Here is a 17,672-nt window from a genome sequence, read left to right on the forward strand (position 1 = left end):
TACAAACCGTGATTTTGATCCATCTACAAATTATGGGATTTAACTGGAGCTTTAAACCAGCGGGTTAGACCGCTCAGTCACGATACTTTAATTCTTGCGATTTTCAGGAGCTACAAGAGGGTTGTTTCCCTTCTTTGATGAACATTCGTGATCCTGTTGCGGTTTTGCTGCAAAGTTCTAATTCCCACCGCCAAAATTGAGCCCTGAACTTCAACGGTAGTGAAATTGGAATCCACAACTTTGGAACTGCTAATTGGAAGTCCAACGTGCGACCGATTGCGCCACAAATCGGCTGTCGATTATGTGATTTCACATTACCCATTTGCTGCTTATGACTTTTTGCTGCGGTGGAGCAAGTGGTTCGAAAGCTCAGTGGGGATTCACAGCAGCTCCTGAGAAATCTACACAGCGACGGTTTCTCCAATGCCTCGTGATCTGTCTGTCTGTCTGTCTCTCTCTATTCGTCTTGCTCTCTCTCGCTTTCATTCTTGAGCTCTTACTCTCCCCGTTTATTTCAAGAAGGCTGGAATACAAAGGGGTGGAAGCTATGTTACAGCTGCACAGAGCTCTGGTGAGACCTCATCTGGAGGACATCATTCAGTTCTGGGCACTCCACCTCAGGAAGGATGTGTTAACCTGGAGGCTCGAGGGGCTGAATGGCCGATTCCTGTTCCTATGCTCCAATAAATGAAAACATAATTCAAGTATAGAGACCCTAATGTATAAGGGTATCCGTTCACCACTACTCTCTGCCTCCCATTCCTCAGCCAATTAGGTGCCCACGTTACCACAGGTCCTTTAATTCCACGTGCTTCTAGTTTTCGCATAAGTCTGTTACGTGTTAATTTCTAAAATGCGTCCTGAATATAGCTGTAACCCCGTAATTTTATACGTAAGCAATAAGAATACGGATGTTCCGACCGAGCGATAGATTGGGTTCATTCCCATTACCCGGAGGTGACGGGACTGAGGAGGTGAAATCCCATATGGGTTTATATTTTCCGAAAACGGAGACGGAAAATAGCAAAGCTCATCCCGTCGAAATCCAACAATTGGACTGAAGATCCGACAGTCTTTTCCATCCCCGGTTTCCAGACCTGGCCGTTCAAAGAAGCCTGATAAGAGAGAGAAGAAACGTCGACAGCGATAGAGAGATGCATGCAAAGAAATAAAATAGTATAAATCTCCAAATTCTGTGATTGAGCAGAATTTAAGGTACATTTTTTTTGAAATTCTGTCTCAAGTCGTGAAATCTTAAAGGTGAACATTGGGCTGGATTATCCCTTAACCTCTGCCTGGTAATTACAGCTCTTATTTATTTGACTGTTTCACAATCGTCGTGTAAGCTGGTTTCGAACCCCCAGTGAATTTCACGACCATGCTTAATCTATAAGTTAACACAAAGGCATCGCGCGGCTGTGGAGTCGATTGCGCAGGGTAATCACAGGAACTCTGCCAGAGTGCATGTTCTAGACATGTATCCAAAGCTACACGTGCTGCCTGCAGCCGTGTGTCCATTGGTGGTTCAGTGGTGGAACCCTCGCCTGCTGGTGGGAAACCTGGGGTTTGTTTCCAGGCCAATGCAGCATCCTTTACCTTTTTTGTTCTGTACCCATGAGATTGTCTGAATTGGGATAAATTAATGTGCCGGCTTCAATCTACAACTTCTTCAAAGATGATCTTCATTTCGTCTACTTGTGTTGCATGGACAAACCCTTTGCTTTCTTTCCTCTGGTGCTCAAACATGCTCTGCTGGAGATAAGTCAAAACTGCCTTCCACACCGCTGAAAAGATGTAAGAAGCCAATTGGTGATCTTTGACTAAAAATGGGGACATAACAGGGCTCATTCGGAATTTTGAACGATTCGAACTTCCTGAGCGACATTCAGACCCAAAGACCAACAAGCAACAGAGCCGTGCAGCCGCTGTAAAATTTCGCTGCCATGCAGCCGTTCCGCCATCCATTCAGAAGGCTCTGTCCATACAATCCCGCTTTCTTCTACGATGCACGATGTGGAGCAATATCAGGTTCCACACTGATCATTTCATATCAACAATATTTCTCGCTTATTATCAAATTTGCTTTGAATGTAAGACTTGCATTATCAAGTAACACTTTGCAGAATGAATTGCTCTGAAACAACATAATCGTCTGTCTCGACATCGTCATAGTTCACATTCTACCATAAGTATAATTTACTCAAATTGCTGCTTTCAATCACTATGAGAGTAACATAAATGTACATATGCAGTGCGTGTACGTATGAGTATTGGTGGCTCTGGGATAGAATTCTGGCCTCTGACACGGATTCGATTCGCGGACAATGCATGAACGTTTCATGTTTTGCACCAATTAGGAAGATGAGTTTAGCCACTCGAGCCGGTTCCGCAAATCTATCAGTCTCAGGTTTAAAATCAACAATTAAGCTAACACTGTCGCTTGCAGAAGAGAGTTCCAAACTTCTACCCCCTTTGCTTGTTGAAGTGTAAACTAATATCACTCCTGAAATTCCTGACTCTAATTTTTAGGCCAGGTTCCCGAGTCCCAGACATTCGAACGAGCGGGAAGAGTTTCTCTCCATCAACACCAACAGTTCCCCGTAATATCTTGAAAACTTCAATCAAATCAGCCCTTATTCTACTGAATTCCAGGGAATACAACCATAGTTTGTGTAATCTCCCCTCGTAATTTAACACTTGGATTCCAGGTATCAATCTAGCAAAATTACACTGCACTCCCTCCACGGCCAAAATATCCTTCCTAAGGTGTGGTGCCCAGAATTGAACACAGTACTCCAGGTGTGGCCGAACCAGAGCTTTGTGTAGCTGTAGCATAATGTCTATCACCTTGTATTCTGGTCCTTTAGATATAAACGCTAGTTTTCCATTAGCCTTTTTGATTATTTTCTGTACCTGTCCATGACATTTTAATGATCTATGTATATGGACCGCTAAGTCCTTTTGGAACTCCACGGTTTCGAGCATTTCACCAGTTAGAACGTATTCTGATCAATGCTCTATAGGTCCAAGTTGGATGACCTCACACTTACCTAAATTGAAATCCATTTGCCACAGTTTTGCCCATTCATTTATTATATTAAATACTCTCTGTAATGTTCTGCTTCCATCTACTTTGCTTACAGTGCTGCCCATCTTGGCGTCATCTGCACATGTCGCTCTCTATCCCGTCATCTTATATCAATGAGACCGACTGCACTGGGGTAAATTCACATTCAGCTTCAATCTCCTCATCATATTGAGACATTTTTTTTTCACCTGTGTTGTGCCTTGGAAATTTCCGCACTCTGTCCTCTGGAGCTCAAACATTCTCTGGATATAATTCAATTCTACCAACAGCAAAACTGAAAAGATATCGGAAGCACATTGGTGACTTTTCACTAAAAGCACAGAAACAGGAGGGGTCATGCTGGGTTTGAAGCTGAGATCGCGCGCATATCACATAACACAACCCTCGAAGCGAAAATCATACCCCTAGACCAACAAACCACTGATGCTGAAGTCGTGAAGTCAGTTGAAAGGTGCGCTGCCTCCCACAGCCGATCGGCCATCCTTTCAGACCTCTTCTGTCCATCCAATCTCGTTTTCGGTTCCGGTGCACAGCAATATCAAGTTGTACATGAACTACTTCCAGTCACCAATATTAGTCTCCCTTTAACAAATTGGTTTCGACTGTACGACTTGAATTATGAAGTAAGACGTTTCAGAAGTAGTTGCTCTGAAACTACATTGCTTGGGAGGAGACTGAGAGATGTAGAGAAACAGCAAAACCTTGGAGTGCATGTCCACAGATCCCAGAAGGCAGCAGAACAGCTAGATAAGGTGGTTAAGAAGCCATAAAGAATATTCTCCTTTATTAGCCGAGGCATAGAATATAAGAGCAGGGGAGGTTCTGGTAGAAATTTATAAAACAATAGTTAGGCCACAGCAAGAATACTGCGTACAGTTGTGGTCACCACATTAGAGGAAAGATGTGATTGCACGAGAAAGGGGACAAAGGAGATTTAAGACAATGTTGCCAGAACTGGAGAATTTTAGCTCTGAGATTAGATTGGATAAGCTGGGGTTGTTTGCTTTGGAACTGAGGAGGCTGTTGGGAGATTTAATTGAGGTGGAAAACATTATGACGGGCCTCGATCGAGTGTATAGTAAGGACCTATTTCCCTTCGTAGGGAGGTCAATAATCAGGATACATCAATCTTAGGTAATCGGTAGAATGATTAGAGGGGAGTGATTTTTTTTTTCCATCCAGAGGGTGGTGGGTGTGGGGGTCGGAAAATCACTGCCAGAAAGGGTGGGAGAGGCGGAAACCCTCATCGCATTGAAAAATAAAAACTTCAATATGCACGTGAAGATCCGTAACCGACAAGATTCGAGACCAAACGCTGGAAAGTGAGATGAGGCTCGGTACCGATTTTTCGGCCGGCACAGGCACGATGTGCAGAATGGCTTCCTTCTTTGGCATAACTTTCTCGGATTCTATGATATAATTGCCGTCTGTCTCGGCATCGCGATAATATACACTCGACCAGAATTATACTTTAATCAAATTGATGCTTTGTTTCACTGTGAGAGTGAAGAGACATAAGTGTGTAGACATTAGCTGCAGCAGCTGGGTTGCACCTTTACTTTTCCAACCGTCTCAGTGCCTTTTTTTTACCTTTCTCTGCTGGTGTTGCAGGTGAGATCAGCCTTCGCCGTTCAAGGAAGCCTGAGAAGCCCGTCGGGCACAACAGAGAGAGAAGAGACAGAGACAGGGAAAGATAGAGAGATGCATGCAAAGAAAATAAAGAGTATAAATGTCAGGTTTTGCAAACGACCAGAATTTAAGTTACAGATTGGGAGAGATTCCTTCTCGGGTCTTGAAATCTTGCAAGAGAAGATTGGACGCTCAATTAAAAGTATCTCTGATGCTGGGAGAGAGGTAAATGCGGTCAATTAACTCCAATTCATCTATTTGAGCATTGAAGAGATCTTTGAACAGTTGGGGGTTGCGAGCAGAATTCAAACCTCGGCAGGAAAACCCAAATGGGGTTTTGAGACCAACGCTTGAACCACTCGGCCATCGCAGCTGTGAACGGCATGTTCGTTTAGACAGCATTCCATATAGGAGCATGTAACTTCTCCAAATGCAAGCATTGGTGGTTCAGGGGTAGAATTCTCGCCTGCCACGCGGGAGACCCGGGTTCGATTCCCGGCCAATGCAAGATCGTTTTGCATTCTGCACCAATGAGGAACTTCGGAACAGGATTGTGGTATTTGGTCCGTCGAGCCTGTTCCGCAACTCAATCCGATCATGGCTGAGTTGTGACCGAAATCCCTGTATCCGCCTTAGTCCCATATCTCTAAATATCTTTGGTTAACAAAAATCGATAAATCACGGGTTTGAAATTAACAATTGAGCTCGCATCAACTGCTGTTTATGGAAGAGAGTTCCAAACTTCTCCAACACTTTGCTTGCAGAAGTGTTTCCTAACTTCACTCCTGAAAGTCTGACTCTAATGTTTAGCCGATGTCCCCAAGTCCTAGACATCCCAACGAGCGGAAATAGTTTCTATCCATCTACCACATCAGTTCCTCTTAATATCTTGAACATTTCGATCACATCAACCCTTAATCTACTAAATTGAAGGGAATACAACTGTAGTTTGTGTAATCTCTCCTCGTAATTTATCGCTTAGAGTCCAGGTATCTTTCTAGTAAATCACACTGCACTCCCTCCAAGGCCAATATATCCTTCCTAAGGTGCGGTGCCCAAAACTGAACACAGTACTCCAGGTGTGGTCCAACCAGAGCTTTGTGTAGCTATAGCATAATGTCTATTCTCATCCTCTAAACATATAGGCCACCATTCCATTAGTCTTTTTGATTATATTCTGTTCCTGTCCATGACATGTTATTGATCTATGTACATGGACACCGAAGTTCCTTTGGAACTCCACAGTTTCGAATTTTTCACCTTTTATAAAGTATTCTGATCTATCCTTTTGAGGTCCAAAGTGGATGACCTCACACTTGCCGAAATTGAAATCCATTTGCCACAGTTTTGCCCATTCATTCATTATATTAATGTCTCTCTGGAATTTACCAGAATGATACCCGGACTTCAAGGGTTAAGTTACGAAGAGAGATTACACAAATTGGGGTTGCATTCTCCAGAGTTTCGAAGGGTAAGGGGTGATCTGATCGAAGTTTATAAGATATTAAGGGGAACAGATAGGGTGGATAGAGAGAAATTATTTCCGCTGGTTGGGGGTTTTGGAAGTAGGGGGCACTGTCTAAAAATTGGAGCCAGGCCTTTCAGAAGCGAGATTAGAAAACATTTCTACACACAAAGGGTTGTAGAAGTTTGGAACTCTCTTCCGCAAATGGCAATTGATACTAGCTCAATTTATAAATTTAAATCTGCGATAGATAGCTTTTTGGCAACCAAAGGTATTAAGGGATATGGGCCAAAGGCAGGTATATGGAGTTAGATCACAGATCAGCCATGATCTTATCAAATGGCGGAGCAGGCACGAGGGGCTGAATGGTCTACTCCTGTTCCTGTGTTCCTATTCCTATATAATCTGCACTGCTTATAACGCTGCCCATTTTGGTGTCATCGGCAAACTTCCACATGTCGTTCCCTGTCCCGTCATCCAATATCAATGAGACCACCTGAATAGGGGGAGATTCACATTCAGCATCAATCTCTGCATCATCTTGAGACATTTTATTTACTTCACATGTGTTGCACTTTGGAAACTTCAGCACTCTGTCCTCTGGAGCTCAAACATGCACTTTAATCCTACCAACAGGAACACTGAAAAGATGTCAGAAGCCAATTGGTGAATTTTACACTCAACGTAGCTGAACAGCAAGAGCTTGTTGGGGATTTTACCCCGGGACTCTCAGATATTAATCAACCAAAGCCCCCGAAACAAGAATCATACATCTAGACCAACCAGACGCTGTTACTAACATCATGCAGCCAGTTTAAAGTTTCGCTGTCTCCCATAGCCGATCGGCTACCCTTTCAGACCTCTTCTGTCCATCCAATCTCGTTTTCTAATCCGGTATACAGCAATATCAAGTTGTACACTAACTATTTCCAGTCACCAATATTAGTTTCCCTTTACTAAATTGGTTTCGTCTCTACGACTTATATTATCAAGTAAGACGTTTCAGAATTATTTGCTCGGAAACTACATTGCTTTGGAGGATACTGAGAGGTGTCGTTAAAAAGAGAGACCTTGGAGTGCATGTCCACAGATCCCTGAAGGGAAGAGGAGAGGTGGTTAAGGTGGTTAAAAAGGTATAAAGGATACTTTGCTTTATTAGCCGAGGCATAGAATGTAAGAGCAGGGAGGTTATTCTGGAACTGAATAAAACACTAGTTCGGCTACAGCTGGAGTATTGCGTACAGTTTTGGTCACCACATTACAGGAAAGATGGGACTACACTCGAAATGGTACAGAGATTTACGACGATGTTGCGAAGAGTGGAGAATTTTGGCTATGAGGATAGATTGGATAGGCTGAGGTTGTTTTCTCTGGAACCGACGAGGCTGAGGCGAGATTTAATTGAGGTGTATAAAATTATCACGGGCCTCGATAGAGTGGATAGGAAGGACCTGATTCACGTAGCAGAGAGTTCAATAAAAAGGGTCATAGATTTAAGGTAATTGGTAGAAGGATTAGAGTGGAGCAGAGGGTAATTTTGTTCCACCCAGCGGGTGGTGGGGGTCTGGAACTCACTGCCTGAGAGGGTGGGAGAAGCAGAAACCCTCATCGGGTTTAAAAAGGACTTCAATATGCACTTGAAGAGCCGTAACCGACAAGACTACGGACTAAACGCTGGTAAATCGGGTGATGCTGGATATCTCTTTTCCGGCCGGTACAAACATGATAGGCCGAATGGCCTCCGCTAACGTAAATTTTAATGATTCTATGATATGTTTTGCCGTCTGTCTCGGCATGGTGATAATATATACTCTCCCATAAGTATACTTTAATCAAATTGGTGCTTTGTTTTACTGTGAGAGCGAAGAGATCTTAATGTTTAGACATTGACTGCAGCAGCTGGGTTGCACCTTTACTTTTCCTCCTGTCTCAACCTTTCTTTCACCTTCTCTGCTGGTGTTGCAGGATCGATCAGCCGTCGCCGTTCACGGAAGCCTGAGAAGTCCATTAGAGGACAACACAAGAGACAGAGACAGGGAGAGATAGAGAAATGCATGCAAAGAAAATAAAGAGTATAAACAGAATCATAGAATCATAAAATGGTTACCGCAGAGAGGGAGGCCATTCGGCCCATCGAGCTCGTGCCGGCTCGTTGTTAAAGCAGTCAAGATAGTCCCATTCCCCCGCTCCTTCCCGTTAGCCCTGAATTTATTTCCCTTCAAGTATTTATCCAATTCCTTTTTGAAAGCCACCTTTCAATCAGCGCATTCCAGATTATAACTGCTCGCTGGGTAAAGAACTGATTCCTCATATCGCCTTTGGTTCTTTTGCCAATCACCTTAAATCTGTGTCCTCTGGTTCTCGACCCTTCCGCCAATGGGAACAGTTTCTATTTATTTATTTATCTCAACCCTTCATGATTTTGAACACTTCGATCAAATCTCCTCTTAACGTTCTTTGCTCGAAGGAGAACAACCCCAGCACCGGCTAAATGCGGTCAATTAGCTTCAATTCATTTATTGGAGCATTAAACAGCTCTTTAAACATTACTGTGACATTATGGTAGCGCGGCCTCGCGGTCGAAGGTGTTAAATTTAATTTCTATAGAGGCGTGGGTTTGAATCCCACAGCTGTTAGAATTTCTGCCAGTGTTTATTTTGACCTGTTCACATAAAACCCGATTGTAGTGCGAAGGAGCAGAGGATGTGAAAGAAGCTGAAAGTGAACGTGCAGATATTATTTTCATCACGGGGACAGGACACGTTTCTCACCTTAAGATTCTTTGCAGCAGAGTAGGAGAGGTGATCAAAGTGACCGGGCTCTAGCAGCGCAATCAGTCAGTGCGCGGTCCTTATATGAACGTACAAGGTCGGGAAATGGCGAGGTTGTTAGTCGAGTCTCACCGAGAGCAACGAATCCTTTTCCTTGTGAACGTTTCGAACGGAGCTGAACGTATAATTGAGGTGTTCCAAAATGCATCAATTATTTGTATCGCCACGTGGTTCCTCTTGTTGCAATATCAGATGAGATATTTAGTGTTATTAGTTTACAGGAGGGAGGCTGCGGTATTGGAGCCGCAAACTATGATTTTGATCCATCGACAAATTATGGGATTCAGCCTGAGCTTTAACCCTGCGCGTTCGACCGCTCAGTCACGATACTTTCCATCTTGCGATCTTCAGGAGCTACTTTCACAGGAATAGAATTACTGCAAGCAAGAAGTCTACCCCTCAAGCACCAATGCTCGCACGGCAGCAGGATGCATGTGTCCAGTTGGAAACCTGACTGAAGGAACATGCAGTCTGACAGAGCCGGAAGTCCAGCACATTGACTTTTGCGGTGAGCAGATGATGTGCCTCCTTCTTGAGAGTGTTTCGCCAATCCAGCTCATAGTGGATTCAGCATTATAAATTCGGGTGGGACTGGAGCCACTTGTATCAGATGAAGTGTAGGGGGTTATTTCCCTTCCTTGACGAGCATTAATGATCCTGTTGCGGTTTTGCTGCAAAATTTCACTTCCCAGCGCCAAAATCACCGAACCCTGAACTAAAATTCAACGATGGTGAGATTCGGACAGACCACCTTTGCAGTGATAAGAAGAAGTCCCACGTGCTATCCATGGCACCACAAATCGGCTGTCGATTAGGTTATTTCACGTTACCCATATGCTGCTTTGGAACTTTTGCTGCGGTGCAGTAAGTGGTTCAAAAGCTCAGTGGGGATTCACAGCGCTCCTGAGAAATCGACACAGCGATGGTTTGTGCAATGCATAGTCCTTTCTCTCTCTCCCATTTGCTCACTCTCGCTTTCTCTCTTGAGCTCTCACTCTCCCCGTTTATCTCAAGAGGGCTGGAAAACAAGGGGTGGATGTTATGTTACAGCTGCACAGAGCTCTGGCAAGACCCCAACTGGAGGATTGCATTCAGTTCCGGGCACCCACCTCAGGAAGGATGTATTAACCTGGACGCTCGAGGGGCTGGATGGTCTACTCATGTTCCTAAGTTCCAATGAATGGAACAATAATTCAAGTATCGAGACCCTAATATATCAGGATGAGTGAGTGAAGAATGTTTTCTGTTTGAAGTACTGATTTCATTAATTGAATACTCCCAGTGTCCTACCTCATTGCAGCCCAGTCCGGACAAACTGCTCGCACAAAGTGGCATTTTCTGTGAGAACACGAAAGACTTGTTCAGGCCATGACAGTACCGAGTGCGGGCAGGATTGTGCGTGAAATGGAAAATGAGGTGAAATACTCCAACAAGCAGCGGATGTCTCTGTTCCCATTTCCAAAATGCACGCACGCACGGGCCCATGATCCCCACTCACACTCTCCTTCCAATCTCACACACCTTTGCTTTGGTTTGAAATCGTGTATGTTTTCACAATGGGATTTAATTTGAAGAAAGCAGTGCTGTAACAACCCGGGGATATTGAAGAGATGCAGTACAAGAAGATACATAAAAGGCAAATGATAACAATGACTGTTCTCACACTGTGAGCTACAGTTAAAGGCTGACAACATTTAAAGTCTCATGCAGCAGGTCCGGGTCCAAATCTTTCACGTGGCATATCCTTCTGCTTCTGTCACTCCTTTTCCTCCACGGAGAGTGGATTTGGAATTCCTGTGTGGCTACATTGCGCATTTTCCAGATCTGCTTCGAGCGCAATTCACTCCAGTTCATCAATTGCACACATTAGTTTGATCAAGGAGAGAGGACACCTTTTCACAGACAAGGGCTGTTCATCCTATTGTTTTTCTAGCAGAGTAGGGCAGATCATCAAAGTAACCGGATTGGGTGAACTGTCCGTACAGGTGCCTGGTGGGCTCGTGGTTATGATTCGGCGTTCACACCTATAGAATTAATTACATGAAACCAAATAAACTCGACGAAAAGAGGAATATTTCTGTAAACACCATTAACCAACCTAAACATTCTGTTGCAGACTGAAAGAGACGCCAACGTGGTTACCGAGTGACAGTCACAAGTTTAATAATGATTTGTTTTGTATGTGAAACGCTTTTCAGACTGCATTTTAGGAGACTGGTTGTACAGCTTGCTAAAGTAAAACATGCCACAATGTCGTGATCGCGGGTTTGATTCCTGTATGGGTTGATAAGGGGCTTTGTTTTGGGTATTCGTAATTTTAAAATCCAAGCTTTACAATCAGATCCACAGACAAATTCACGGGACAATTTTATTGAATAACATCCATTGTAACTTTACCCCTGGGCCGGAGAAACAAGTCTTTATTTTTCTTTTTCTTTCTCCGGTTTGCAGAGAAACGTTTAACTCGCGGCCTGTTCCCATTAATGATCATCAGCAACAACAGAAAGACAGAGCGGGTCTGACCGCCCCGAGATGTGGAAAAAGGATCAGTTTAGAACAAATGCATCAAATCAAATGGTCACCCGGCACCGAGAGAGGAAAAACCAAGAGGAAAAGGCAGAAGGTAACAGAGAAATAAAAACCAAATGCAGACGATATAAATATTTACCATCCTTGATGTCTCTCTGTTCCATCCCCAATCCTTCAGTGGCGGGGATAAAATTTCACTGCAAATAAATGCGAGAATCGACCCAAAGAAGAAGAAACTAAATAACCAACCACAGTCCATAGATAAACACCACACTCATATATACACATCCACTGTTCAAGATATAAACACCGCACTCACAGACACACAACAGTTCATATATAAACATCGAACTTATATATACACACTCACAGTTCATATATAAACATCACACTCATAAAACACACCCACAGTTCATATGTCAATACTGCACTCATATATATACATCCACAGTTCATAGTTAAACATCACACTCATATATACACTCCCACAGTTCATATATAAACATCGCTCTCATATATACACACCCACAGTTCATATATAAACATCGCTCTCATATATACATACCCACAGTTCATATACAAACATCGCACTCATATATACACACCCACAGTTCATATATAAACATCGCACTCATATATACATACCCACAGTTCATATATAAACATCGCTCTCATATATACACACCCACAGTTCATATACAAACATCGCACTCATATATACATACCCACAGTTCATATACAAACATCGCACTCATATATACACACCCACAGTTCATATATAAACATCGCACTCATATATACATACCCACAGTTCATATATAAACATCGCACTCATATAGACACACCCACAGTTCATATGTCAATACTGCACTCATATATACACATCCACTGTTCGTATATAAACATCTCACTCAAATACACTCACCCACAGTTCATATTTAAACATCGCACACCTATATATACAACGACAGTTCATATATAAACATCGCACCCACATATACAAATCCACAGTCCATAGATCAACATCGCACTCATATATACATACCCACATTTCATATATAAACATCGCACGCATATATAAACACCCACAGCTCATATCTAAACATTGCATTCATATACACTCACCCACAGCTCATATATAAATAGCGCATTCATTGATAGTCACCTACAGCTTATATATTAAAATCGCATTTTTTTTATTCGTGCATGCGATGTGGGCGTCGCTGGCGAGGCCAGCATTTATTGCCCATCCCTAATTGGCCTTCCAGAACTGCTGCAGTCCGTGCGGAGAAGCTTCTCCCACAGTGCTGTTAGGAAGGGAGTTCCAGGATTTTGAACCAGCGACGATGAAGGAACGGCGATATATTTCCAAGTCGGGATGGTGTGTGACTTGGCGGGGAACGTGCAGGTGGTCTTGTTCCCATGTGCCTGCCGCCCTTGTCCTGCTAGCTGGTAGAGGTCGCGGGTTTGGGAGGTGCTGTCGAAGAAGCCTTGGCGAGTTGCTGCACTGCATCCTGTGGATGGTAAACACTGCAGCCACGGTGCGCCGGTGGTGAAGGGAGTGAATGTTTAGGGTGGTGGATGGGGTGCCAATCAAGCGGGCTGCTTTGTCCTGGATGGTGTCGAGCTTCTTATGTGTTGTTGAGCTGCACTCATCCAGGCGAGTGGAGAGTATTCCATCACATTCCTGACTTGTGACTTGCAGATGGTAGAAAGGCTTTGGGGGTCAGGAGGTGAGTCACTCGCCGCAGAATATCTAGCCTCTGACCTGCTCTTGCAGCCACAGTATTTATATGGATGGTCCAGTTAAGTTTCTGGTCAATGGTGAGCCCCAGGATGTTGATGGTGGGTGATTCGGCGATGGTAATGCCGTTGAATGTCAAGGGCAGGTGGTTAGACTGTCGCTTGTAGGAGATGGCCATTGCCTGGCCCTTGTCTGGCGCCAATGTTACATGCCACTGATGAGCCCAAGCCTGGCTGTTGTCCAGGTCTTGCTGCATGCCGGCTCGGACTGCTTCGTTATTTGAGGGGTTACGAATGGAACTGAACACTTTGCAATCATCAGCGAACATCCCCATTTCTGAACTTATGATGGAGGGGAGGTCATTGATGAAGCAGCTGAAGATGGTTGGGCCGAGGACACTGCCCTGAGGAACTCCTGCAGCAATGTCCTGGGGCTGAGATGTTTGGCCTCCAACAACCACTACCATCTTCCTTTTTGCTAAGTATGACTCCAGCCACTGGACAGTTTTCCCCCTGATTCCCATTGACTTCAATTTTACTGGAGCTCCTTGGTGCCACACTCGGTCAAATGCTGCCTTGAAATGAAGGGCAGTCACTCTCACCTCACCTCTGGAATTCAGCTCTTTTGTCCATGTTTGGACCAAGGCTGTAATGAGGTCTGCAGCCGAGTGGTGCTGGCGGACCCCAAACAGAGCATCGGTGAGCAGGTTATTGGTGAGTAAGTGTCGCTTGATAGCACTGTCGACGACACCTTCCATCACTTTGCTGATGATTGATAGTAGACTGATGGGGCGGTAATTGGCCGGATTGGATTTGTCCTGCTTTTTGTGGACAGCACATACCTGGGCAATTTTCCTCGTTGTCGGGTAGATGCCAGTGTTGCAGCTGTACTGGAACAGTTTGGCTAGAGGCGCAGCTCGTTCTGGAGCACAAGTCTTCAACAATACAGCCGGGATGTTGTCGGGGCCCATAGCCTTTGCTGTATCCAGTGCACTCAGCCGTTTCTTGATATCACGTGGAGTGATTCGAATTGGCTGAAGACTGGCTTCTGTGATGGTGGGGATATCGGGAGGAGGCTAAGATGGATCATCCACTCGGCACTTCTTCCTGAAGATGGTTGCAAACGCTTAAGCCTTGTCTTTTGCACTTACGTGCTGGATTCTGCCATCATTGAGGATGGGGATGTTTACACAGCCTCCTCCTCCCGTTCGTTGTTTAATTGTCCACCACCATTCACGACTGGATGTGGCAGGACTGCAGAGCTTTAATGTGATCCGTTGGTTGTGGATTCGCTTAGCTCTGTCTATGGCATGTTGCTTCCGCTGTTTAGCATGCATGTAGTCCTGAATTGTAGCTTCACTAGGTTGGAACCTAATTTTTAGGTACGCCTGGTGCTGTTCCTGGCATGCTCTTATGCACTCCACATTGAACCAGGGTTGATCCCCTGGCTTGTTTATTAATGGTAGAGTGAGGAATATGCCGGGCCAAGATATTACAGATTATGCTGGAATACGATTCTGCTGCTGTTGATGGCCCGCAACACCTCATGGATGCCCAGTTTTGAGCTGCTAGACCTGTTCTGAATCTATCCCATTCAGCACGCTGATAGTGCCACACAACACGTTGGATGGTATCCTCAGTGCGAAGACGGGACTTCGTCTCCACGAGGACGGTGCGGTGGTCGCTCCTACCAATACTGTCATGGACAGATGCATTTGCGACAGGTAGATTGGTGACGACGAGGTCAAGTAACTTTTTCCCTCGTGTTGGTTCTCTCACCATCTGCCGCAGTTCCAGTCTGGCAGCTATGTCCTTCGGGCCTCGGCCAGCTTAGTCAGCAGTGATACGACCGAGCCACTCTTGGTGATGGACATTGAAGTCCTCCATCTAGAGTACATCCTGTGCCCTTGCTACCCTCAGTGCTTCCCCCAAGTGGTGTTCAACATGGAGGAGGATTGATACATCAGCTGAGGGAGGGCGGTTGGTGGTAATCTGCAGGAGCTTTTCTTGCACTTGTTTGACCTGATGCCATGAGATTTCCTGGGGTCCAGAGTCAATGTTGAGGACTCCCAGGGCCACTCCCTCCTGACTGGATATCACTGCACCGCCACCTCTGGTCGGTCTGTCCTGCCGGTGGGACAGGACATGCACAGGGATGGTGATGGAAGAATCTTGGACGTTGGCTGAAAGGTATGATTCTGTAAGTATGGCTATGTCAGGCTGTTGCTTGACTCGTCAGTGTGACAGCTCTCCCAATTTTGGCACAAGTCCCCAGATGTTAGTGAGGAGGACTTTGCAGGGTCGACTGGGCTTGGTTTGCCTTTGTCGTGTCCGGTGCCTCGTGGTCCGATGCCGGGTGGTCCGTCCGGTTTTATTCTTATTATGACTTTTATTAGCGAGATTTTACAACTGAGTGGCTTGCTAGGCCTTTTCAGAGGGCAATTAAGAATCAACCACATTGCTGTGGCTCATTTATACTCACTCACAGTTCACATATAAACATCGCATTCATATATACTCACCCACAGTTCATATATAAACAGCGCACTCATATTTTTACAACCACAGTTCACATATAAACATCGCTCTCATATATAAACTCATTCGGTTTATAAAGCAACAGCGCGCTCATACACCCACACCCAGTTTATAGTAGCAGATCGGTACCGATCGCCGATAGAGCTCTCAGATTCCGAGAGTCCGAAGTAGCAGCGACCGAACAAATTCTGGATCTCATCCTGAACACAGACCGGTCGATCCACCTGTAAAATTACATCGCACTTGGATATCAGTTAGGGTAATGGTTTCTGAGAATGTATCAGGGAGCCTAATGGCTTCTTAGTGGCGATCCATCGGGGCAAGGGGATCTCAGAGAGGGGAAGGGACTGTCAGAGGGTATCAGAGAGTGCAAGGGGATCTCAGAGCGGGGAAGGGATAGTCAGATGTCATCAGAAAGTGTCAGGGGGCTCAGAGAAGGGAAGGGACTGTCAGAGGGCATCGGAGAGTACATTAAGAACTGAGAGAGGGGAAGGACTGCCGAGTCTGAGAGAGTGCAAGGGGGCTCAGGGCAGATCTGTGTAAGGGGCACTCAGTGGGTATGAGAGAAGGTAAAGAACGCTGACAAGGTTCAAAGATGATCATGGACTCTCTGAGCTCAGAGACAGAGTGTATCAGAGAAGTTAAGGAGCTCAGCGAGAATCAAAGAGGGTAAGGGGGGCTCAGGATGTATCAGAGAGGCGAATGGATCCAGAGATGTCATCTTCCAAATATTACAATTTCGAACATTCAACATTTTTGATAACAGCAATAAATGAAGCCGATTGAACCGATAATCTGCCGTGTCCCATGTGGAGGGAATGAGAAGGTAGAATCTGGAGGGACTGGATATTTGGCAACGCTCAAGGTTTCATTTCACACAGCTCAGTGTTGTGTCTGTTTTTTAACTGGATTTCATGAACTCGAGAAAAGAGGTTGCAATTTGAAAATTTTATTACCCATTGTGAAAAATAGAACACAAATCGCCCAACGTGGGTCTCGAACCCACGACCCTGAGATTAAGAGTCTCATACTCTACCGACTGAGCTAGCCGGGCTGGTTGCTAAAATTCTTCCCATTCTATTATTGTAGAGAGACAGCTGTTGGCTTTGCTGCAGGGGTTCAGTTCGTTCTGCAATCTCAGGGTTTCTCCTTCTGTGCACCTGATTTTCATTCTGGAGTCAGTCTGATGCCTTTTGCACGTCATTCAGCACCACGCTGAGCTGAAAAGGAACATCGGAACAGGAGAGGGCCATTCAGCCCCTCTTCCTGCTGTGCCATTCAATTCGATCATGACGTGATCTGCAACTCAACTCTCCTTCCCCGCCTTGGACACATATCCCTTGGAACCCAAACCGAGAAATGATCGATCAATATCAGTCTTGAAAATTTGAATTGAGCCACAATCCACATCCTTTTGGCCGAGAGAGTTCCAGCTTTCGGCCGTATTTTGTTTGCTAAAGTAATTCCTGATTTCTTGCCTGATTGGTCTGTCTCCAATTTCAAGATTAAAACCCCTCATTATGGATTCCGCCAACATAGAGAGAGATGACACAAAGATAGACAGAATTATAAGCAGTGCAGATGGAAAAATGAGATTACAGAGAGATATTACTAGATTAAGTGAATGGGCAAAACTGCGGCAAATGGATTTCAACGTAAGCAAGTGTGAGGCCGTCCACTTTGGACCTCAAAAAGATAGATCAGAAAACATATTAATGGATGTCACTCCAAAAAATTTACCTCTTGACATTTTGTGCGGATTCGCTTGTTTCTAAAGTCTGGCAAACTTTTAAAAGTTACCAAAATATTGCAATGGGCACCTTATGGCATCGAACCCGCGACCTTGGCG

General features: G+C 44.8%; 2 non-coding genes across 2 annotated transcripts; one reads left to right on the forward strand and one right to left on the reverse strand.

Moving 5' to 3' along the window:
• The first annotated feature begins 5,153 nt into the window (after positions 1 to 5,153).
• Positions 5,154 to 5,224, forward strand: trnag-gcc (transfer RNA glycine (anticodon GCC)). Its single transcript has one exon. It is a non-coding gene; the product is annotated as a tRNA-Gly (tRNA).
• Positions 5,225 to 16,804: 11,580 nt separating this feature from the next.
• Positions 16,805 to 16,877, reverse strand: trnak-cuu (transfer RNA lysine (anticodon CUU)). The gene has a single exon. It is a non-coding gene; the product is annotated as a tRNA-Lys (tRNA).
• Between the last annotated feature and the right edge of the window lie 795 nt (positions 16,878 to 17,672).

This window comes from Heptranchias perlo, chromosome 20, assembly GCF_035084215.1.
Source record: "Heptranchias perlo isolate sHepPer1 chromosome 20, sHepPer1.hap1, whole genome shotgun sequence".
NCBI lineage: Eukaryota > Metazoa > Chordata > Chondrichthyes > Hexanchiformes > Hexanchidae > Heptranchias > Heptranchias perlo.